The sequence below is a fragment of the Thermobia domestica genome, unplaced genomic scaffold, assembly GCF_964235325.1.
Source record: "Thermobia domestica unplaced genomic scaffold, izTheDome1.hap1.1 HAP1_SCAFFOLD_306, whole genome shotgun sequence".
NCBI lineage: Eukaryota > Metazoa > Arthropoda > Insecta > Zygentoma > Lepismatidae > Thermobia > Thermobia domestica.
In genome coordinates, this window is record NW_027656020.1 from 93,251 (window position 1) to 113,655 (window position 20,405).

The 20,405-nt window shown below is 39.8% G+C and overlaps 6 non-coding genes across 6 annotated transcripts; 4 read left to right on the forward strand and 2 right to left on the reverse strand.

Moving 5' to 3' along the window:
• The first annotated feature begins 550 nt into the window (after positions 1 to 550).
• Positions 551 to 669, forward strand: LOC145676703 (5S ribosomal RNA). The gene has a single exon (XR_014129439.1). It is a non-coding gene; the product is annotated as a 5S ribosomal RNA (ribosomal RNA).
• A 177-nt stretch (positions 670 to 846) lies between these two features.
• LOC145676713 (5S ribosomal RNA) lies at positions 847 to 965 on the forward strand. Its single transcript, XR_014129449.1, has one exon. It is a non-coding gene; the product is annotated as a 5S ribosomal RNA (ribosomal RNA).
• Positions 966 to 11,296: 10,331 nt separating this feature from the next.
• Positions 11,297 to 11,415, forward strand: LOC145676704 (5S ribosomal RNA). The gene has a single exon (XR_014129440.1). It is a non-coding gene; the product is annotated as a 5S ribosomal RNA (ribosomal RNA).
• Positions 11,416 to 11,592: 177 nt separating this feature from the next.
• On the forward strand, positions 11,593 to 11,711 carry LOC145676691 (5S ribosomal RNA). Its single transcript, XR_014129427.1, has one exon. It is a non-coding gene; the product is annotated as a 5S ribosomal RNA (ribosomal RNA).
• A 7,161-nt stretch (positions 11,712 to 18,872) lies between these two features.
• On the reverse strand, positions 18,873 to 18,991 carry LOC145676692 (5S ribosomal RNA). The gene has a single exon (XR_014129428.1). It is a non-coding gene; the product is annotated as a 5S ribosomal RNA (ribosomal RNA).
• Positions 18,992 to 19,168: 177 nt separating this feature from the next.
• LOC145676705 (5S ribosomal RNA) lies at positions 19,169 to 19,287 on the reverse strand. Its single transcript, XR_014129441.1, has one exon. It is a non-coding gene; the product is annotated as a 5S ribosomal RNA (ribosomal RNA).
• Between the last annotated feature and the right edge of the window lie 1,118 nt (positions 19,288 to 20,405).

Sequence of the window (20,405 nt, forward strand, 5' to 3'; positions counted from 1 at the left end):
ACAGATACAACTAATTATATTATCAGTTACAGTATCGGTTTTTATTTACTAATTTGCCTCACTTTATTTGCATCCCTGCAGTAAATAATTCTTATCGATAATAGTTAAAATGTATATTACATTTTAGTGCTTCACGACTGAATGATCATCTGCCTTACGTTATCTCGCAGCTGAAGAGAATGCTACACTGAAAACTACCTTGCGTTATAAAGGGTAAGTGAAACATATCTTAAAAATATCTTTCATACATTTCATTGTGTACATTAAAGAATGTAAGTTTGCCTTTTTCCTGTAATCAATACTTAATAAAGGATTTATTTTTATTTATTTATATACAATTTCATACGTGGTTCGTGATAGTAAACTCGATAGGACACAGTGGCACTATGAACATCCGAATCACTCATCATTCGAACATTCAAATATTTATTCGAATATTAGTATATTCCAAGTAATGTTAACGACGTTAATATGCTTGCCTTTATAGTTAATAATGTCAATTCTTACTTAAAACATACTTCCTTAACAGGACATTGAAGAAAAGGTAGTTGCCAACGGCCATACCATGCTGAATATACCGGTTCTCGTCCGATCACCGAAGTCAAGCAGCATCGGGCCTGGTCAGTACTTGGATGGGTGACCGCCTGGGAACACCAGGTGCTGTTGGTATACTTTTTCTAATTTTGTTTTTCACAAAGACGAATATTCTCACATCGTTCACCACGATAATTTCGTAATCATGCATTACTTAAAACAATTAGCAACGCTTTCCACGCGCTGGTCTTTTTGAGTATTCACCGACAAACCTACGTAGCTACAATAACTCACTCGAAGCCATATGCATTCGCCAACGGCCATACCATGCTGAATATACCGGTTCTCGTCCGATCACCGAAGTCAAGCAGCATCGGGCCTGGTCAGTACTTGGATGGGTGACCGCCTGGGAACACCAGGTGCTGTTGGCATCTCTTTTTCAAATTTCATTATCCTTCAAGTACGAAAATACTAGAAACATTAATTTTATAGTACTTTCAAGAGATAATTTATCAACATTATTTCATAGCGATTTAATCGATATTCTAAGCGTTATACCCACTATTTCTTACACTAACAGCCTGTTTATTTGCACGGCACATTAAAATAACCTGATTTCCGATCCGTGTGCACCTACTACTATACTTAACACGGAATGTATTACCACTTTTTAAAAGTAAATTATTATGACTAAGTGTAGATCTCCGGCGAGTAAATGCCTTTCGTATACAAGCACGACACATCTCCGCTATGTGCTTTACTTTTTTACTAACAGCATATAGAAATTGGATTTCAAGGTGTTTCTACATAACAGAATGAAGCAAATTTCGTGATTAAACTCTTTCGAATAATGTGTTGGTCCTGACAAGGACCGTTTGAAATGAAAAATCTTGAAGAAGATTTTTACTTAGAGCTTGTGTACTTGGTAACAGCCTTCGTACCCTCACTTACAGCGTGCTTGGCAAGTTCACCAGGCAAAAGAAGGCGCACAGCTGTTTGGATTTCCCGGCTGGTGATAGTTGACCGCTTATTGTAATGGGCCAAACGAGAAGCTTCAGCAGCAATACGCTCGAAGATGTCATTAACAAAGCTGTTCATGATACTCATAGCTTTGCTAGATATGCCAGTGTCAGGATGCACTTGCTTCAAAACTTTGTAGATGTAAATGGCATAGCTCTCCTTCCTCCTCCTCTTCTTCTTCTTATCTCCCTTGGAGATATTCTTTTGGGCTTTACCAGCCTTCTTTGCAGCCTTTCCGCTAGTTTTTGGTGGCATGATGACTCACTCGTTCAGCAAAATTAGATGTGTCCGCAGAAACAGAAACAGAAAAGTTAAAAATAAGGACGCCCCTCAGGAAAGCCCGCGCCCTGACAGAGAGTAAGGCATCAACCATCTATCTACATGCCTCTCCTCACATGCAATTAGTAGCCTAAAGCTGGTGTCGGTGGGTGTGTCTCGCGGTTTCTATCTTTAACGAAAGACATTTACACGCGTATCTGTAGTTGTGTAAATAGAAAGAAAGAAGGGTAAAATAGAGGACAGGAAAGCGCGAAAGAAGATTTTATTGTGTTGATAGAGGGATAAAAACCTGGAAACCAGGAAAAAACCCCCTTTATCGGTCATGCTGCATGCAATAGTATTTACATGGTAAAACCACTTGAGAAGGGTGGTGAAAATCCATGTAAAAATGTCTGTATTAATAAATTAATAAATTATGTTTTAATTTAATTACTAAAAACCTATCTGTATATGTTAAGCTATCTGTGTTGTCTGTATTGGGGAGTGTTTTGTTAGTGGGGATGTTTGTTATTTTTTAGCATGCAAGTTTTCCAACTCGTGAGCCATTGTCTGTGCTTGGGTTGTCATCGGTTTGCAGGCTGCAGCTACTTCTTCCCCTGGTTTCTTTCTCCGCTGCTTCTACTGCGTGTGTGTTGAGGATGTACTTCCGTGCCGGCTTGAAGGTTTGCCTTATTGGGTGCAGTTGTTTTTTCTTTGATCTTCTGTGCATATGTTGGCTTCGTGATATGAAGGTCTCCTGTAGTAGTGGTTAGAGCATTTATGGTTTTTCCGAAGACTTTTTTGGTGGCCAGTTGTATTGTACTCAGCATCCTATGGTGTTCTTTCTGTGGCGTGGATAGAGTTAACACGGTTGTTAGCCATGTTATGATCTGGTTGGTTGCTGCTTCAACAATGTCTTTGATGGTTTCTTCTGTTTTGCTTGCTTGTTGTTGGTTCGTATGTTGTGAGCTTTCTTCGCTGCTACAGGGTTGGCTCTGAAAAGGGCCAGAAGGGCTGTTTGGTTCGGTTTCTGCTTCAAAGATGATGTTCCTAATTCTCTGTTGTTTGAAGGCTTTTGGTCTGGATGGGCAGACGCTGCTTCCTGTTCTGTGGTTGCTAGATTTGCACGTTGCGCAAAAGTTCTTGTTTATCGGCTTCCCACAATCTTCTTTATGTGCATTACCACACCGGAAGCAGACGCGCTGAGCTTTGCACTGCAGTTGTCGATGGTTGTACTGGTAGCAGTTCCAGCACGGCATCGGTCGTGGTTGGAGTTTTGAATTTTTCTGCTTTGAAGTGGTTGTCCTGAGTTTTCAATCCATAGGATATTAGGCGGTTCACATCGTCGGCGTTCTTTGAGAATAATCTCAGCATCGGGGCTGGTCCTCTTTCTGTTTGGATACGAATGATGTTGGTGAACTGAATATTTTCTTTTCTGAGGGCTGTTTTTATTTCTTGAATATCCATTGTGGTAGGCACTCCTTTGATTACACACGTGAAAGTTGATTCACGTGTTGGCTTTCTTCTTTCTTCTGTTTGCGAGGCTTCGTTATTTTCTTGCGTTGCCTTTTGTCTTCTATTTCTTCTTTTTACTATTTGGAAGTCATCCTCCTTCGGGCTGCTATGCTTGTTCTCATCTTGGGGGGATGCTCTGTGGTCCTTACTAGGGCCAGACGTCTCGCTTGAGTGTGGCTTCTTTACTTCTTTCTTTTGGTTTTCCACCTGTGTGTTTGTGTGGCCCTCATAAGAGCCGGAGCATGGTTTTCTCACCTGTGTGTGCTTAGGTTTCTCTGCCTGTGTGGGAACGTTTTGGTTTTGGTTCGACGAATTTTCATCTTCTCTGGTTGTGGCCTCATTGCACTTCTCCAGGATACGAGCCTCCGAGCCAAAGTCTGCGTCATGGAAGATCTTCAGGAATCTCTCCCTTGCTGTTTTTGACTTGAAATGCACATTGTACGTGGTGTCTTCTACTTGTGTAACATGAAACTCTTCTTTGAGGATTCTTAGGCTGATGACTCTGTTAAGGTAGGCTACAGTGACTCCTAAGAAGGTCTTCTCTATAGTCACTGGGGAAACATCTGGGAACGAGTCTGCTGGCTGGGCCTCTTCCGTGACTGTGACTACATCTATGATCTCGTCTTCTTCTTCCTCTCTCGCTGCCGGTCGTTTCGTGGGAGTCTTCTTTCTAGGTCTAGGCATGGCTCTAAAAAGGGCCGAACTTCTCCTGGTTGGAACTCGAGATAGAGTTATTCAGGGTTTAGCTATTCTAATATATGTGTATATGCTACTCTAATGCTATCCCAAAGAGATAGTATTGCGATCCCGTCAGCCGACTGTCGCCAAAGGCTGTTCAACCTATATGGCCAGCGCGAAGCTTGACGCACAATAGGGGGTCCAGCCGACGGAAAACAATGCCTATTTCTCCAGGAAGCGATGTGTGTAATGTGTTGTGAAAGCAATCTTTATTTTAGTAACAGTTTTCTCTTTGACAAAGGAATTTAGTCCTTTGTTTTGCGTGGCAATTCCTCGTTAACACCGCAAGGTCTTCCCGGAATGCCTGTCTTCTTTCTTCGTGCTTCTAATCATTGAAGATCTTGCTTCTTCTATCTTCAGTGATGCTCGATCAACACAGCTACTTTGTTGGACATTAACCTAGATGTGTCCGCCGATTTATCGACTTCATTTAAATTACAGTACGTGTTTCAATTCGCGCCAACTGCCTTGCTTTTCATTTGATGCACTCGGGTGCACGCTTGAAGTAGTAACAAAACTGACTTGATTCATGGGGTGACGAAGACCACAAGAGCAAACCAACAGTACCGGATAGACAAGTATTCAATGCATTAACAAAGTTAGGCTTAGTACTAGTTGAGACTCATAAAATAGAAAAAGTTCTACCCGCTATAAGTCAATTCCTTAATACATTTCTAAACTGGGTCATTCATGTAGCAAAACCAACTTTAATAACACAATACACTCAAACAGATGGTAATAGTAACAAGTAAATGGGTCACAACTCTAACCATGAGTCACTCCAGATACTCTCTTGGAATGCTGAAGGGCTAAGAGATAAACTCAGGGAACTTGAAGAATTCCTCATTGAAGAACAAATACCCATAGCACTCATAAATGAAACTAACCTTACAAACGATGTAAAAATCAAGATTAGAGGTTACTGCATATACAGAAAAGATAGAAGTGGAGTAGGACAAGGACTCGGAATCCTTATCGCGATCAGGCGAAAACTAATACACGAAGAAATCCCCCTTCCATCACTAAATACAGTAGAAGCAATTGGAATAAAAATATATATCAAAGACAGGCCAATCAATCTTATTGCAGCTTACCAGTCCCCATCCATAGTAATAGACACAGAAGACATCAGGAAGCTTAGTAACACAGCAAACAGTGTGCTTATAATAGGTGATTTAAATAGTAAACATCAAAACTTCTGTAGTAGAGTCAGTAACAATAATGGGCGAAAACTAAATACATTCCTACAGACATCTCCACTCCAAGTCCTTTCCCAATTCCAACCTACTCACTATCCAAGAAATGGCAATAGGCCAGACGTGCTAGATTTCGCATTACATAAAAACATTAACTACAACCTTGAAATAGTCACTTCAAATGACTTAGATTCAGACCACATTCCAATCTTAGTGACAATTAAAGACAGACCGGATACACAAGTACCAAAAAAGACATTAGATTATAAAAACGCAAGATGGGATGACTTTAGAAAAGCAATAGAAAATCAGATTCCAAGAGAGTATAACCTCAGAAACGTAAACGATATTGATGAAGCCATTAACCTGCTGAACCATGCAATAACAGGTGCCATACATACAACCATCCCACTTAAATCGGAACGCGACCTTAAACCACTCTTACCTCCTTATATAAAAGATCTAATTAATTACCGTAACAAAATAAGAAAAAAATTCCACACAACCAGAAACCCACTTTACCGAGAAGAGGCAAATAGATTACGACACATCGTACGGTCCGAAATTTCAGACTTTCGTAAACAACAATGGGACAATAAAATACAGAAACTAAACTTTAAAGACAACTCAGTTTGGAAACTGACAAAGAACTTAACAAAATCGTATACACCCACACCATCTTTACACGGGGAAAGGGGCCTTGTTTTTAGTGACAAAGACAAAGCAAACGCCCTCGCAGACTCCCTAGAAAAATCATTCCAACCAAATACAGAACCGTCAAACCCAACACACGACAGAATTGTCAGGAGGACGGTAGATGAATTCCTCACGAGAGTCCCTACGGATAAATTAGCAAAAGTAACACATAAAGAAGTAAACGACATCCTAAAGAAATTAAAACCATACAAAGCAGCAGGCCCAGATGGCATACAAAACATTAGCCTAAAAAATCTCCCAATAACGGCAATAAAATATTTCACAGCAATAGCTAATAAAATGCTGCAACTAACTTACTTCCCCAAAGACTGGAAAACAGCTAAGGTGACATCACTGCCAAAACCAGGCAAAGATCCTAAATTCCCTCAAAATTATAGGCCAATCAGCTTGCTAAACACCATGGCAAAACTGATGGAAGCCATAATTTTGAGAAGAATGTTAAAACATATCAACACGAATAACATCATACGAAACGAACAATTTGGCTTTAGAAGGAAACACTCTACCGTCCACCAACTAACACGACTAGTTGAAAACATTACAGAAGCCTTCAATAAAAAACAGGGAACAGGGACAGTGTTTCTAGACATAGAAAAAGCATTCGACCGCGTCTGGACGACAGGCCTCTTATACAAACTAATAAAACTTAAATTCCCGGACAAGCTTGTCCATCTAGTAAAATCATACCTGCATAACAGAAAATTTTACGTAAGTGTTGACCAAGAATCCTCCTCACTAAGAAACATCATGGCTGGTGTCCCACAGGGTTCACTATTAGGCCCCACTCTTTTCAGCATATTTATTAACGATATTCCAGAATCTAATAACACAAACATAGCTCTTTTTGCCGATGACACTTGTCTCTTTGCAAACAGTTGGCAACCAAACAAAGCATGTGAATATATACAAGAACACTTATACAAGTTGGAGCAATGGTTTGCCAAATGGAAAATAAAAGTCAATGTCAGTAAAAGTGAGGCGGTCCATTTCACCAAAAGACATAGAAAACCTACACAAGTCCCAAAATTATTCAACAAGGACATAAATTGGAAAAATTCAGCAAAATATTTAGGAATAACATTAGATTCAAAATTAACCTTTAAAACACACATAAACAATCAACTTAATAAAGCATCAGGCAAACTGACTGAAATCAAATGCTTAATGGCAAATAATCACTTAAGTCACAAGGCAAAAAGCATATTATATAAAGCAATCATAAGACCAATTACTACATACGCGGCGCCAGCATGGGGTCATGCAGCAAAAACACATATAAATCGGATACAATTGTTCCAAAACAAAGTAATCAAACTCATAACCAGATGCCCGAGATACACAAGACTTAAACCATTACAGGAACAACTAAACGTGGAACTAATAGATGAACACATAAGAGAAGTCACAAGGAAATTCTATGACAACACCCCACAAGTAGAGAACAGATTGATCACGAACTTAGGAAAATACAATGTCCACCACCACCTCAAACATAAAAGACCACTGAATATCCTCTACCAAAATCCACCAAAATAATAGGAAACAAATATGTTACCAACTCTCTCTCTCCACCCCACTTACTTAAAAAAAAAAATAAAATAAAATAAAAATAAATTACAAAAAAAATAAAAACAAAATTTAAAAAATTTTAAAAAAAACTAATAAATAAATCAATAAAAAAATTATAAAAAAAAGAGGAAAAAAAATTTAAAAAAAAATATATAAATATAAAAAAAAAACTAATATTATTTAATGAGTATGAGTGTGATAGAATATTACGAATGCGTGTAAGAGTGTGTATGAGAGAAATAAATACGCGGGGGGGGGGGCGAGGGAGAGAGAGAAAATTAAACTTAAATAACAAATAAACTGAAAATAAACTCACTCACCCAAGAGTCTCAGGAAAAGCAGTATATAACATCATGACTATTATCTGGAATAAACTGGAACTTGTACTAATTACCAAACAAGCGTCCTAAGTCTCGTTTCAGGTAATCGACAGAACTACTCCAACAACCGATGACGACCTTGGCGTGAAATAAGGATCAAGAAGACGGCCAGACATGCATGTTTAAAAAAATAACAGATGTCCCACTAACAGAACACTTCCCCACTACAGACAACACAGATTTGTATAAACATTTAACAGATTTTAAGATAGGTTTTGCAATTAAACAGATAAGTTATTAATTTATTACTACAGACATGTTTACATGGATTTTCGCCACCCTTCATACGTGGTTTTGCCATGTAAATACTTATGCATGCAGCATGACCGATTTAGGGGGTGTTGGCAACCGATTCAATACATATTGTCGGTAAAAAAAAAAAAAAAAAAAAAAAAAAAAAAAAAAAAACGCTCGCTTCGCTCGCGATCGACATGAAAAAGGCAACGACGTGACGCCCCGTAAAATTGTCGGCGACCTATTCAATCAATATATTCGGTTGAAAAACAAAGTCAAAAGTTTCCCAATCGCTTCCCTCCCGATCGACATAAAAAAAAGGCAACCCCTTCACCTCTCCTTATGCATTCATCAGTAAACATACAACCATAGATCACAATACCACTCACATCACCTATCAGTTCTCCACGTCCATCAAGATCCAATCATCGCCCTGGCCCTTTATGATGATACACAACATTACATGTTATTGTGTGCATTGCCCCGCGTTACAATACATGACCAAAAAAAAGAGAAAAAGAGCTGCACTGCCTTCAGTGTAGACATGTTCGTATTCGTAGAAAATGATTTTAGGTACACGATAGTACAGTAATCTATCTTCACATGCTTCAGATGTGAACGATACCTACACATGAAGAGGGCTCCCGAGGTTTCCTTTTCCAATAGGATGGAGCTCCACCACACTTGCAGAATGACGAGAAGTTATGTTAATAAATATATCCCAGAGTGTTTCGTAACTCGCCCTTGGTCCTAATGATGAAGCGTTCTTCAGATGGCCCCGATGTCTCCACACATGATACTATGCGACTTCTTTTCACGAGGCTCTCAAAGATCACGTTTGTGTCCTAACATTCTCTGCAGATATGACACAGCTGCGATAGCGGATCACAGAAGCCTTTCCTCTCCTTACAAGAGACGTGTTCATTCGAGTATGTGAGTAATTCGACTATCGATTAAATATCTCCCGTGTCACGATAGTAGTCACTTTCAATTCTTCTAACGAAGGTAAGAAAAAATGCTATACAAACTTCCTTTCGGTATATAAAGGATTAGGGGCCCAGAGAATATTTTCTTTCAAGAGGATACATTCTTTTTCGAACACCCTGTATATAGATCCTCTAATTATAACTGCAAACAAAATGTTGATTTTGCAATTGCTTCCATGAGAGAATATTCTGTGCACTTTCTTTCTGAAGGGCCGGGCCTAAACGTTTTCCTTAATCATTAAATTTAGTAGTTATCTACAATTACATAGTTTTCCATTGTTCTCAAAATAAAGATTTTTCTCTATGAATTGTTGAATGTTGCTAGGGATATTGAAGTAATTCTTTTTAGTGTTTTTTTCTTTACAATAATGTACTGAACGCCTGCATTAAGGAAGTTCGTGTGTCCATCTTGCAAAATGTTTCGTCTTTTTTCATGCCCACTAAGGTAAATATTCATTTTGCTCTTTTCTCTGTATGCAAACCACATTTCTTAAAGGCAACATTTTCATACAAATGTAGTACTAAAAACTTCTAATTGGCAACATCTGGGCTGCGAAGAGGAAAAAGAAAGAAATCTCGTACGTATTCGCGCGCAATTCGGAATTAGCCAATGAAAAGCACAAAAGCGGCCACCATCTCTCTCTCTTTCTTATTAACGGTTTTGTACTTTCTGCAGTTCTATCAGTGCTGCTAACCTCTTACTATATCATTGAATATGTATGTTTAGATATATATATATATATATATATATATTTTTTTTACAAAAAATCATACTACTACGGAATAATATTAAATGCCTTTAAACCCTCATTTCTGTTTGCACTTTCTGTTACACTACCTTCCCCGAACTTCTTTCAAGTTATTAAGTGCAGAACGGGGAGTTATACATATTTACTTGCGCTTTGACAATATCTGCACATTGTGTAATAATAGGAGACGTATAAAATAAAACTATATACTAATACGTATATATATATATATATATATATATATATATATATATATATATATATATATATACAGTACACATTCCACTATCCGAGGCTTTCCTTTTCTTTTCTTGCTGACGATAAATTACGCTTTTAGAAATGTTGTCTGAAAACAATAAGAATATGTGCAAAAAATACAATCAGAGGTAGAGGTCTTTAACAGGAAATAAGCAAGGGAGTTGAAAAATTTTTTATGCATGTAAAAAATATAGACATGAACCAACTTGTGAAATAAAAAGACCAGAAAACTACTCTTTCTAAATTATGTGTAAACTTTTTACCGAAAACGAAAGTTGCACGAAAGACTTTTTGTCCGTTTTTTGGCCTCCGGTGCTTGGGGTCCCTGATTCAATCCCAGCTCGTGCCGTGTGAACTTTGTCGTGCATAAAGACCGTGCTCATGGGTTTTCTCGGGTTTCTCCCGTTTCCTCCCACTTTCTTCATTCAGTACTCATCATCACCGTCTCCTTTAGCGTAACCGGTATAAGTATGCGACGTAAATCTAAATATTTCATTTCATTTCCCTTTTCTGCTCATACTGCTGATTATGCGCGATTATGCCAACATCCAACTCCGCGGATAATCGTGCGATTACTGTATATACAACTAATACAGATACAACTAATTATATTATCAGTTACAGTATCGGTTTTTATTTACTAATTTGCCTCACTTTATTTGCATCCCTGCAGTAAATAATTCTTATCGATAATAGTTAAAATGTATATTACATTTTAGTGCTTCACGACTGAATGATCATCTGCCTTACGTTATCTCGCAGCTGAAGAGAATGCTACACTGAAAACTACCTTGCGTTATAAAGGGTAAGTGAAACATATCTTAAAAATATCTTTCATACATTTCATTGTGTACATTAAAGAATGTAAGTTTGCCTTTTTCCTGTAATCAATACTTAATAAAGGATTTATTTTTATTTATTTATATACAATTTCATACGTGGTTCGTGATAGTAAACTCGATAGGACACAGTGGCACTATGAACATCCGAATCACTCATCATTCGAACATTCAAATATTTATTCGAATATTAGTATATTCCAAGTAATGTTAACGACGTTAATATGCTTGCCTTTATAGTTAATAATGTCAATTCTTACTTAAAACATACTTCCTTAACAGGACATTGAAGAAAAGGTAGTTGCCAACGGCCATACCATGCTGAATATACCGGTTCTCGTCCGATCACCGAAGTCAAGCAGCATCGGGCCTGGTCAGTACTTGGATGGGTGACCGCCTGGGAACACCAGGTGCTGTTGGTATACTTTTTCTAATTTTGTTTTTCACAAAGACGAATATTCTCACATCGTTCACCACGATAATTTCGTAATCATGCATTACTTAAAACAATTAGCAACGCTTTCCACGCGCTGGTCTTTTTGAGTATTCACCGACAAACCTACGTAGCTACAATAACTCACTCGAAGCCATATGCATTCGCCAACGGCCATACCATGCTGAATATACCGGTTCTCGTCCGATCACCGAAGTCAAGCAGCATCGGGCCTGGTCAGTACTTGGATGGGTGACCGCCTGGGAACACCAGGTGCTGTTGGCATCTCTTTTTCAAATTTCATTATCCTTCAAGTACGAAAATACTAGAAACATTAATTTTATAGTACTTTCAAGAGATAATTTATCAACATTATTTCATAGCGATTAATCGATATTCTAAGCGTTATACCCACTATTTCTTACACTAACAGCCTGTTTATTTGCACGGCACATTAAAATAACCTGATTTCCGATCCGTGTGCACCTACTACTATACTTAACACGGAATGTATTACCACTTTTTAAAAGTAAATTATTATGACTAAGTGTAGATCTCCGGCGAGTAAATGCCTTTCGTATACAAGCACGACACATCTCCGCTATGTGCTTTACTTTTTTACTAACAGCATATAGAAATTGGATTTCAAGGTGTTTCTACATAACAGAATGAAGCAAATTTCGTGATTTAACTCTTTCGAATAATGTGTTGGTCCTGACAAGGACCGTTTGAAATGAAAAATCTTGAAGAAGATTTTTACTTAGAGCTTGTGTACTTGGTAACAGCCTTCGTACCCTCACTTACAGCGTGCTTGGCAAGTTCACCAGGCAAAAGAAGGCGCACAGCTGTTTGGATTTCCCGGCTGGTGATAGTTGACCGCTTATTGTAATGGGCCAAACGAGAAGCTTCAGCAGCAATACGCTCGAAGATGTCATTAACAAAGCTGTTCATGATACTCATAGCTTTGCTAGATATGCCAGTGTCAGGATGCACTTGCTTCAAAACTTTGTAGATGTAAATGGCATAGCTCTCCTTCCTCCTCCTCTTCTTCTTCTTATCTCCCTTGGAGATATTCTTTTGGGCTTTACCAGCCTTCTTTGCAGCCTTTCCGCTAGTTTTTGGTGGCATGATGACTCACTCGTTCAGCAAAATTAGATGTGTCCGCAGAAACAGAAACAGAAAAGTTAAAAATAAGGACGCCCCTCAGGAAAGCCCGCGCCCTGACAGAGAGTAAGGCATCAACCATCTATCTACATGCCTCTCCTCACATGCAATTAGTAGCCTAAAGCTGGTGTCGGTGGGTGTGTCTCGCGGTTTCTATCTTTAACGAAAGACATTTACACGCGTATCTGTAGTTGTGTAAATAGAAAGAAAGAAGGGTAAAATAGAGGACAGGAAAGCGCGAAAGAAGATTTTATTGTGTTGATAGAGGGATAAAAAACCTGGAAACCAGGAAAAAACCCCCTTTATCGGTCATGCTGCATGCAATAGTATTTACATGGTAAAACCACTTGAGAAGGGTGGTGAAAATCCATGTAAAAATGTCTGTATTAATAAATTAATAAATTATGTTTTAATTTAATTACTAAAAACCTATCTGTATATGTTAAGCTATCTGTGTTGTCTGTATTGGGGAGTGTTTTGTTAGTGGGGATGTTTGTTATTTTTTAGCATGCAAGTTTTCCAACTCGTGAGCCATTGTCTGTGCTTGGGTTGTCATCGGTTTGCAGGCTGCAGCTACTTCTTCCCCTGGTTTCTTTCTCCGCTGCTTCTACTGCGTGTGTGTTGAGGATGTACTTCCGTGCCGGCTTGAAGGTTTGCCTTATTGGGTGCAGTTGTTTTTTCTTTGATCTTCTGTGCATATGTTGGCTTCGTGATATGAAGGTCTCCTGTAGTAGTGGTTAGAGCATTTATGGTTTTTCCGAAGACTTTTTTGGTGGCCAGTTGTATTGTACTCAGCATCCTATGGTGTTCTTTCTGTGGCGTGGATAGAGTTAACACGGTTGTTAGCCATGTTATGATCTGGTTGGTTGCTGCTTCAACAATGTCTTTGATGGTTTCTTCTGTTTTGCTTGCTTGTTGTTGGTTCGTATGTTGTGAGCTTTCTTGGCTGTTACAGGGTTGGCTCTGAAAAGGGCCAGAAGGGCTGTTTGGTTCGGTTTCTGCTTCAAAGATGATGTTCCTAATTCTCTGTTGTTTGAAGGCTTTCGGTCTGGATGGGCAGACGCTGCTTCCTGTTCTGTGGTTGCTAGATTTGCACGTTGCGCAAAAGTTCTTGTTTATCGGCTTCCCACAATCTTCTTTATGTGCATTACCACACCGGAAGCAGACGCGCTGAGCTTTGCACTGCAGTTGTCGATGGTTGTACTGGTAGCAATTCCAGCACGGCATCGGTCGTGGTTGGAGTTTTGAATTTTCTGCTTTGAAGTGGTTGTCCTGAGTTCTCAATCCATAGGATATTAGGCGGTTCACGTCGTCAGCATTCTTTGAGAATAATCTCAGCATCGGGGCTGGTCCTCTTTCTGTTTGGATACGAATGATGTTGGTGAACTGAATATTTTCTTTTCTGAGGGCTGTTTTTATTTCTTGAATATCCATTGCGGTAGGCACTCCCTTGATTACACACGTGAAAGTTGATTCACGTGTTGGCTTTCTTCTTTCTTCTGTTTGCGAGGCTTCGTTATTTTCTTGCGTTGCCTTTTGTCTTCTGCTTCTTCTTTTTACTACTTGGAAGTCATCCTCCTTCTGGCTGCTATGCTTGTACTCATCTTGGGGAGATGCTTTTTGGTCCTTACTAGGGCCAGACGTCTTACTTGAGTGTGGCTTCTTTACTTCTTTCTTTTGGTTTTCCACCTGTGTGTTTGTGTGGCCCTCATAAGAGCCGGAGCATGGTTTTCTCACCTGTGTGTGTTTAGGTTTCTCTGCCTGTGTGGGAACGTTTTGGTTTTGGTTCGACGAATTTTCATCTTCTCTGGTTGTGGCCTCATTACACTTCTGCAGGATACGAGCCTCCGAGCCAAAGTCTGCGTCATGGAAGATCTTCAGGAATCTCTCCCTTGCTGTTTTTGACTTGAAATGCACTCTGTACGTGGTGTCTTCTACTTGTGTAACATGAAACTCTTCTTTGAGGATTCTCAGGCTGATGACTCTGTTAAGGTAGGCTACAGTGACTCCTAAGAAGGTCTTCTCTATAGTCACTGGGGAAATATCTGGGAATGAGTCTGCTGGCTGGGCCTCTTCCGTGACTGTGACTACATCTATGATCTCGTCTTCTTCTTCCTCTCTCACTGCCGGTCGTTTCGTGGGAGTCTTCTTTCTAGGTCTAGGCATGGCTCTAAAAAGGGCCGGTCTTCTTCTGGTTGGAACTCGAGATGGAGCTATTCAGGGTTTGGCTACTCTAATATATGTGTATATGCCACTCTAATGCTATCCCAAAGAGATAGTATTGCGATCCCGTCAGCCGACTGTCGCCAAAGGCTGTTCAACCTATATGGTCAGCGCGAAGCTTGACGCACAATAGGGGGTCCAGCCGAGGGAAAACAATGCCTATTTCTCCAGGAAGCGATGTGTGTAATGTGTTGTGACAGCAATCTTTATTTTAGTAACAGTTTTCTCTTTGACAAAGGAATTTAGTCCTTTGTTTTGCGTTGCAATTCCTCGTTAACACCGCAAGGTCTTCCCGGAATGCCTGTCTTCTTTCTTCGTGCTTCTAATCATTGAAGATCTTGCTTCTTCTATCTTCAGTGATGCTCGTTCAACACAGCTACTTTGTTGGACGAATTGCCAAAATTGCGGCCTCCAGAAACAGAAACAGAAAAGTTAAAAATAAGGACGCCCCTCGGGAAAGCCCGCGCCCTGACAGAGAGTAAGGCATCAACCATCTATCTACATGCCTCTCCTCACATGCAATTAGTACACTAAAGAATCTGTCGGGTGTAGGTGTATGCCGCGGCTTCTATCTTTTACGAAAGACATTTACACGCGAATCTGTCAATGTGTGAAATAGAAGGAAAGAAGGGTAAACAAGAAGATAGGAAAGCGCGAGAGAAGTTATTTGTGTTTGATAGAGGGACAAAAAACCTGGGAACCAGGAAAAAACCCCCTTTATCGGTCATGCTGCATGCAATAGTATTTACATGGCAAAACCACTTGAGAAGGGTGGTGAAAATCCATGTAAAAATGTCTGTATTAATAAATTACTAAGTTATTTTATGCTTTTAATTTAAATTTTTAAAACCTATCTGTATATGTTAAGCTATCTGTGTTGTCTGTATTTGGGAGGTGTTTTGTTAGTGGGGAAGACTGTTATTTTTTTTAAACATGCAAGTTTGGCCGTCTTCTTGATCCTTTGGTCGGTGCTTGTGTCGTCATCTGTCTGCAGAATTTTTTTTTTTTTATTCTGCGTTGGCTCCAGTGATGCGCTGCAGAGAAGGAACGTATAACTGCCCATCTGTTGTTAAAATGGGGTTGAGGGATTGCCGGTAGATTTTCTTTGTGGCTTCCTGTATTGCTCTGTTTAGTCGTTGATGGTTTGCCGGTTCTATTGTCAAGGCTAAAACTGAAGTAATCCATTTGATAACTCTGTTGGTGACTATATGCATGGCGTCATCAATAAGTTTCTGGAGGGTTTCAGCGATTTTCTCTTCCTGAGTGGTTACTCTGGGCGTTTCTTCTTTATTTCTTCTTTCTTCTTGTTTGCTGCTCTGGTCCTTATTAGGGCCATCGTCTAAAACTTGCTGTTTTGCAGTTTCTTCTTTTTGAGTAATCTGGTCTTCTGTTAGTATTTTCACAGCTATGGTTCGAGTTTGTCGTGGTCTTTTTGGGCAGTTGCTGTTCCCTGTTCTGTGGCCTGCTTTCCCGCAGGTTGCACAGAAGTTGCTGTCAATTGGGTTGCTACAGGTGTCTTCGTGTTCCTTCCCGCAACGATGGCACACTCTTCTGTTTTTGCACAGAGCTCTCTGGTGACCATATTGGTAGCATTTGTAACACGGCATCGGCCGTGGCGGTGCTCTGGATGTTTCGACTTTGTGGTGTGTCGTCCCTATGGAGATTCCGTGGGTTATCAATTTATTTATTTGAACGGGATCTTCTGAGAACAATCTGAGTAAGGGTGCTGGTCCTTTCTGGGTTTGAATCCTCACTGCATTTGTGAAGTTGACTCTCAGTTTCCTTAACTCAGATTTGAAACTATCAACATCTGTGGTGACTGGTACTTTCTTGATAACACACGTGAATATTGGTCGCTTTCGGTGGGATCTCTTGTTGCATTCATTCTTCTTTGTTTGTGGTTCATCTTGCTGTGACGGCGAGTCTGCTTTCGTCTTCTTATTGCGTTTGCCTTTCACTAGTGTGAACTCTTCTTCGGCAACTGGTTCATTGACTTCATTGTCTACTTTTGGGTGTGGAGACGTCTGGTCCTTGAAAGGGCCGGGAGTCTTGGATGTCACATCTTTTGGTGTGGTGGCTTCTGCTGTTTCTTGTCTTCTGGATTGGAGCATTATTGCTTTGTCACCGAAGTGTTTGGCTTCGAAGATGCGCAGAAAAACATCTCGTGCTGTTGGTGTGGCGAAGTCAATCCTGAACCTCTTGTATCCTCTATTTGTGATACGTACTTCTGAGGTGTCCATCTTTTCAGCTATAATGTCAAGAACTTCTTCTGTTGTGTAAGTGACTTCGAAGAGTTTCACTTGCGGCACTGCCTCTTGTTGCGCAGATGGAGTGTCTGGCTGTTGCTGGTCGTTTCTTCTTTCTTCATTTACTTCTCTCCTGCTGGGAGTTTCTCGTCCTATTTCTTCTTCCCTGGAGGGTTCTCTTGAAGTGTTCTTCATCTGGTATGTGGACGTCTTCTTCTTTCTTGAGTCCTCGCTGCAGTCTCTGCGGGCTTGGGATGGCTCCCTTCCCGGTCTTCTTGTGGGTGACTTCTTCTTTTGGCGTGGCATAGTGAATGTGGGCCTGATAAGGGCCGGAAACTAATTGAGGGAAAGTCTCTCTAGTTTTGTGTAGGTGCTTCACTAATGCTATCCCAGAGAGATAACAGAGCGATCCCGTCAGCCGACTGTCGCCAAAGGCTGTTCAACCTATATGGCCAGCGCGAAGCTTGACGCACAATAGGGGGTCAAGCCGACGGAAAGCAATGCTTATTTCTCCAGGAAGCGGTGTGTGTGAGTGTGTGTTGAAGCAATTTTTATTTCAAAAACAGTCTCTTCTCTTTAAAGCAGGATTATCTTAAAAGACTATCCTGTTAATAACACTTAGATTGAGTCTCTTCTTTCAGCGTCTAACTGCTTCAAATCTTCATTCTTCTTAGCTCTGCAGCACAGTAAGCTTCTCAATGAGTAGCGACTGCTTAGTTGTCACCGTTAGGTATCCACAGTCATAAGAAGGTTATCGACGGCAGCTCCAACATCCTGACTCTCAATTCGCCAGATCAGATGAATTGAATTCTAGATAGAATCAAGTCAGTTTTGTTACTACTTCAAGCGTGCACCCGAGTGCATCAAATGAAAAGCAAGGCAGTTGGCGCGAATTGAAACACGTACTGTAATTTAAATGAAGTCGATAAATCGGCGGACACATCTAATTTTGCTGAACGAGTGAGTCATCATGCCACCAAAAACTAGCGGAAAGGCTGCAAAGAAGGCTGGTAAAGCCCAAAAGAATATCTCCAAGGGAGATAAGAAGAAGAAGAGGAGGAGGAAGGAGAGCTATGCCATTTACATCTACAAAGTTTTGAAGCAAGTGCATCCTGACACTGGCATATCTAGCAAAGCTATGAGTATCATGAACAGCTTTGTTAATGACATCTTCGAGCGTATTGCTGCTGAAGCTTCTCGTTTGGCCCATTACAATAAGCGGTCAACTATCACCAGCCGGGAAATCCAAACAGCTGTGCGCCTTCTTTTGCCTGGTGAACTTGCCAAGCACGCTGTAAGTGAGGGTACGAAGGCTGTTACCAAGTACACAAGCTCTAAGTAAAAATCTTCTTCAAGATTTTTCATTTCAAACGGTCCTTGTCAGGACCAACACATTATTCGAAAGAGTTAAATCACGAAATTTGCTTCATTCTGTTATGTAGAAACACCTTGAAATCCAATTTCTATATGCTGTTAGTAAAAAAGTAAAGCACATAGCGGAGATGTGTCGTGCTTGTATACGAAAGGCATTTACTCGCCGGAGATCTACACTTAGTCATAATAATTTACTTTTAAAAAGTGGTAATACATTCCGTGTTAAGTATAGTAGTAGGTGCACACGGATCGGAAATCAGGTTATTTTAATGTGCCGTGCAAATAAACAGGCTGTTAGTGTAAGAAATAGTGGGTATAACGCTTAGAATATCGATTAATCGCTATGAAATAATGTTGATAAATTATCTCTTGAAAGTACTATAAAATTAATGTTTCTAGTATTTTCGTACTTGAAGGATAATGAAATTTGAAAAAGAGATGCCAACAGCACCTGGTGTTCCCAGGCGGTCACCCATCCAAGTACTGACCAGGCCCGATGCTGCTTGACTTCGGTGATCGGACGAGAACCGGTATATTCAGCATGGTATGGCCGTTGGCGAATGCATATGGCTTCGAGTGAGTTATTGTAGCTACGTAGGTTTGTCGGTGAATACTCAAAAAGACCAGCGCGTGGAAAGCGTTGCTAATTGTTTTAAGTAATGCATGATTACGAAATTATCGTGGTGAACGATGTGAGAATATTCGTCTTTGTGAAAAACAAAATTAGAAAAAGTATACCAACAGCACCTGGTGTTCCCAGGCGGTCACCCATCCAAGTACTGACCAGGCCCGATGCTGCTTGACTTCGGTGATCGGACGAGAACCGGTATATTCAGCATGGTATGGCCGTTGGCAACTACCTTTTCTTCAATGTCCTGTTAAGGAAGTATGTTTTAAGTAAGAATTGACATTATTAACTATAAAGGCAAGCATATTAACGTCGTTAACATTACTTGGAATATACTAATATTCGAATAAATATTTGAATGTTCGAATGATGAGTGATTCGGATGTTCATAGTGCCACTGTGTCCTATCGAGTTTACTATCACGAACCACGTATGAAATTGTATATAAATAAATAAAAATAAATCCTTTATTAAGTATTGATTACAGGAAAAAGGCAAACTTACATTCTTTAATGTACACAATGAAATGTATGAAAGATATTTTTAAGATATGTTTCACTTACCCTTTATAACGCAAGGTAGTTTTCAGTGTAGCATTCTCTTCAGCTGCGAGATAACGTAAGGCAGATGATCATTCAGTCGTGAAGCACTAAAATGTAATATACATTTTAACTATTATCGATAAGAATTATTTACTGCAGGGATGCAAATAAAGTGAGGCAAATTAGTAAATAAAAACCGATACTGTAACTGATAATATAATTAGTTGTATCTGTATTAGTTGTATATACAGTAATCGCACGATTATCCGCGGAGTTGGATGTTGGCATAATCGCGCATAATCAGCAGTATGAGCAGAAAAGGGAAATGAAATGAAATATTTAGATTTACGTCGCATACTTATACCGGTTACGCTAAAGGAGACGGTGATGATGAGTACTGAATGAAGAAAGTGGGAGGAAACGGGAGAAACCCGAGAAAACCCATGAGCACGGTCTTTATGCACGACAAAGTTCACACGGCACGAGCTGGGATTGAATCAGGGACCCCAAGCACCGGAGGCCAAAAAACGGACAAAAAGTCTTTCGTGCAACTTTCGTTTTCGGTAAAAAGTTTACACATAATTTAGAAAGAGTAGTTTTCTGGTCTTTTTATTTCACAAGTTGGTTCATGTCTATATTTTTTACATGCATAAAAAATTTTTCAACTCCCTTGCTTATTTCCTGTTAAAGACCTCTACCTCTGATTGTATTTTTTGCACATATTCTTATTGTTTTCAGACAACATTTCTAAAAGCGTAATTTATCGTCAGCAAGAAAAGAAAAGGAAAGCCTCGGATAGTGG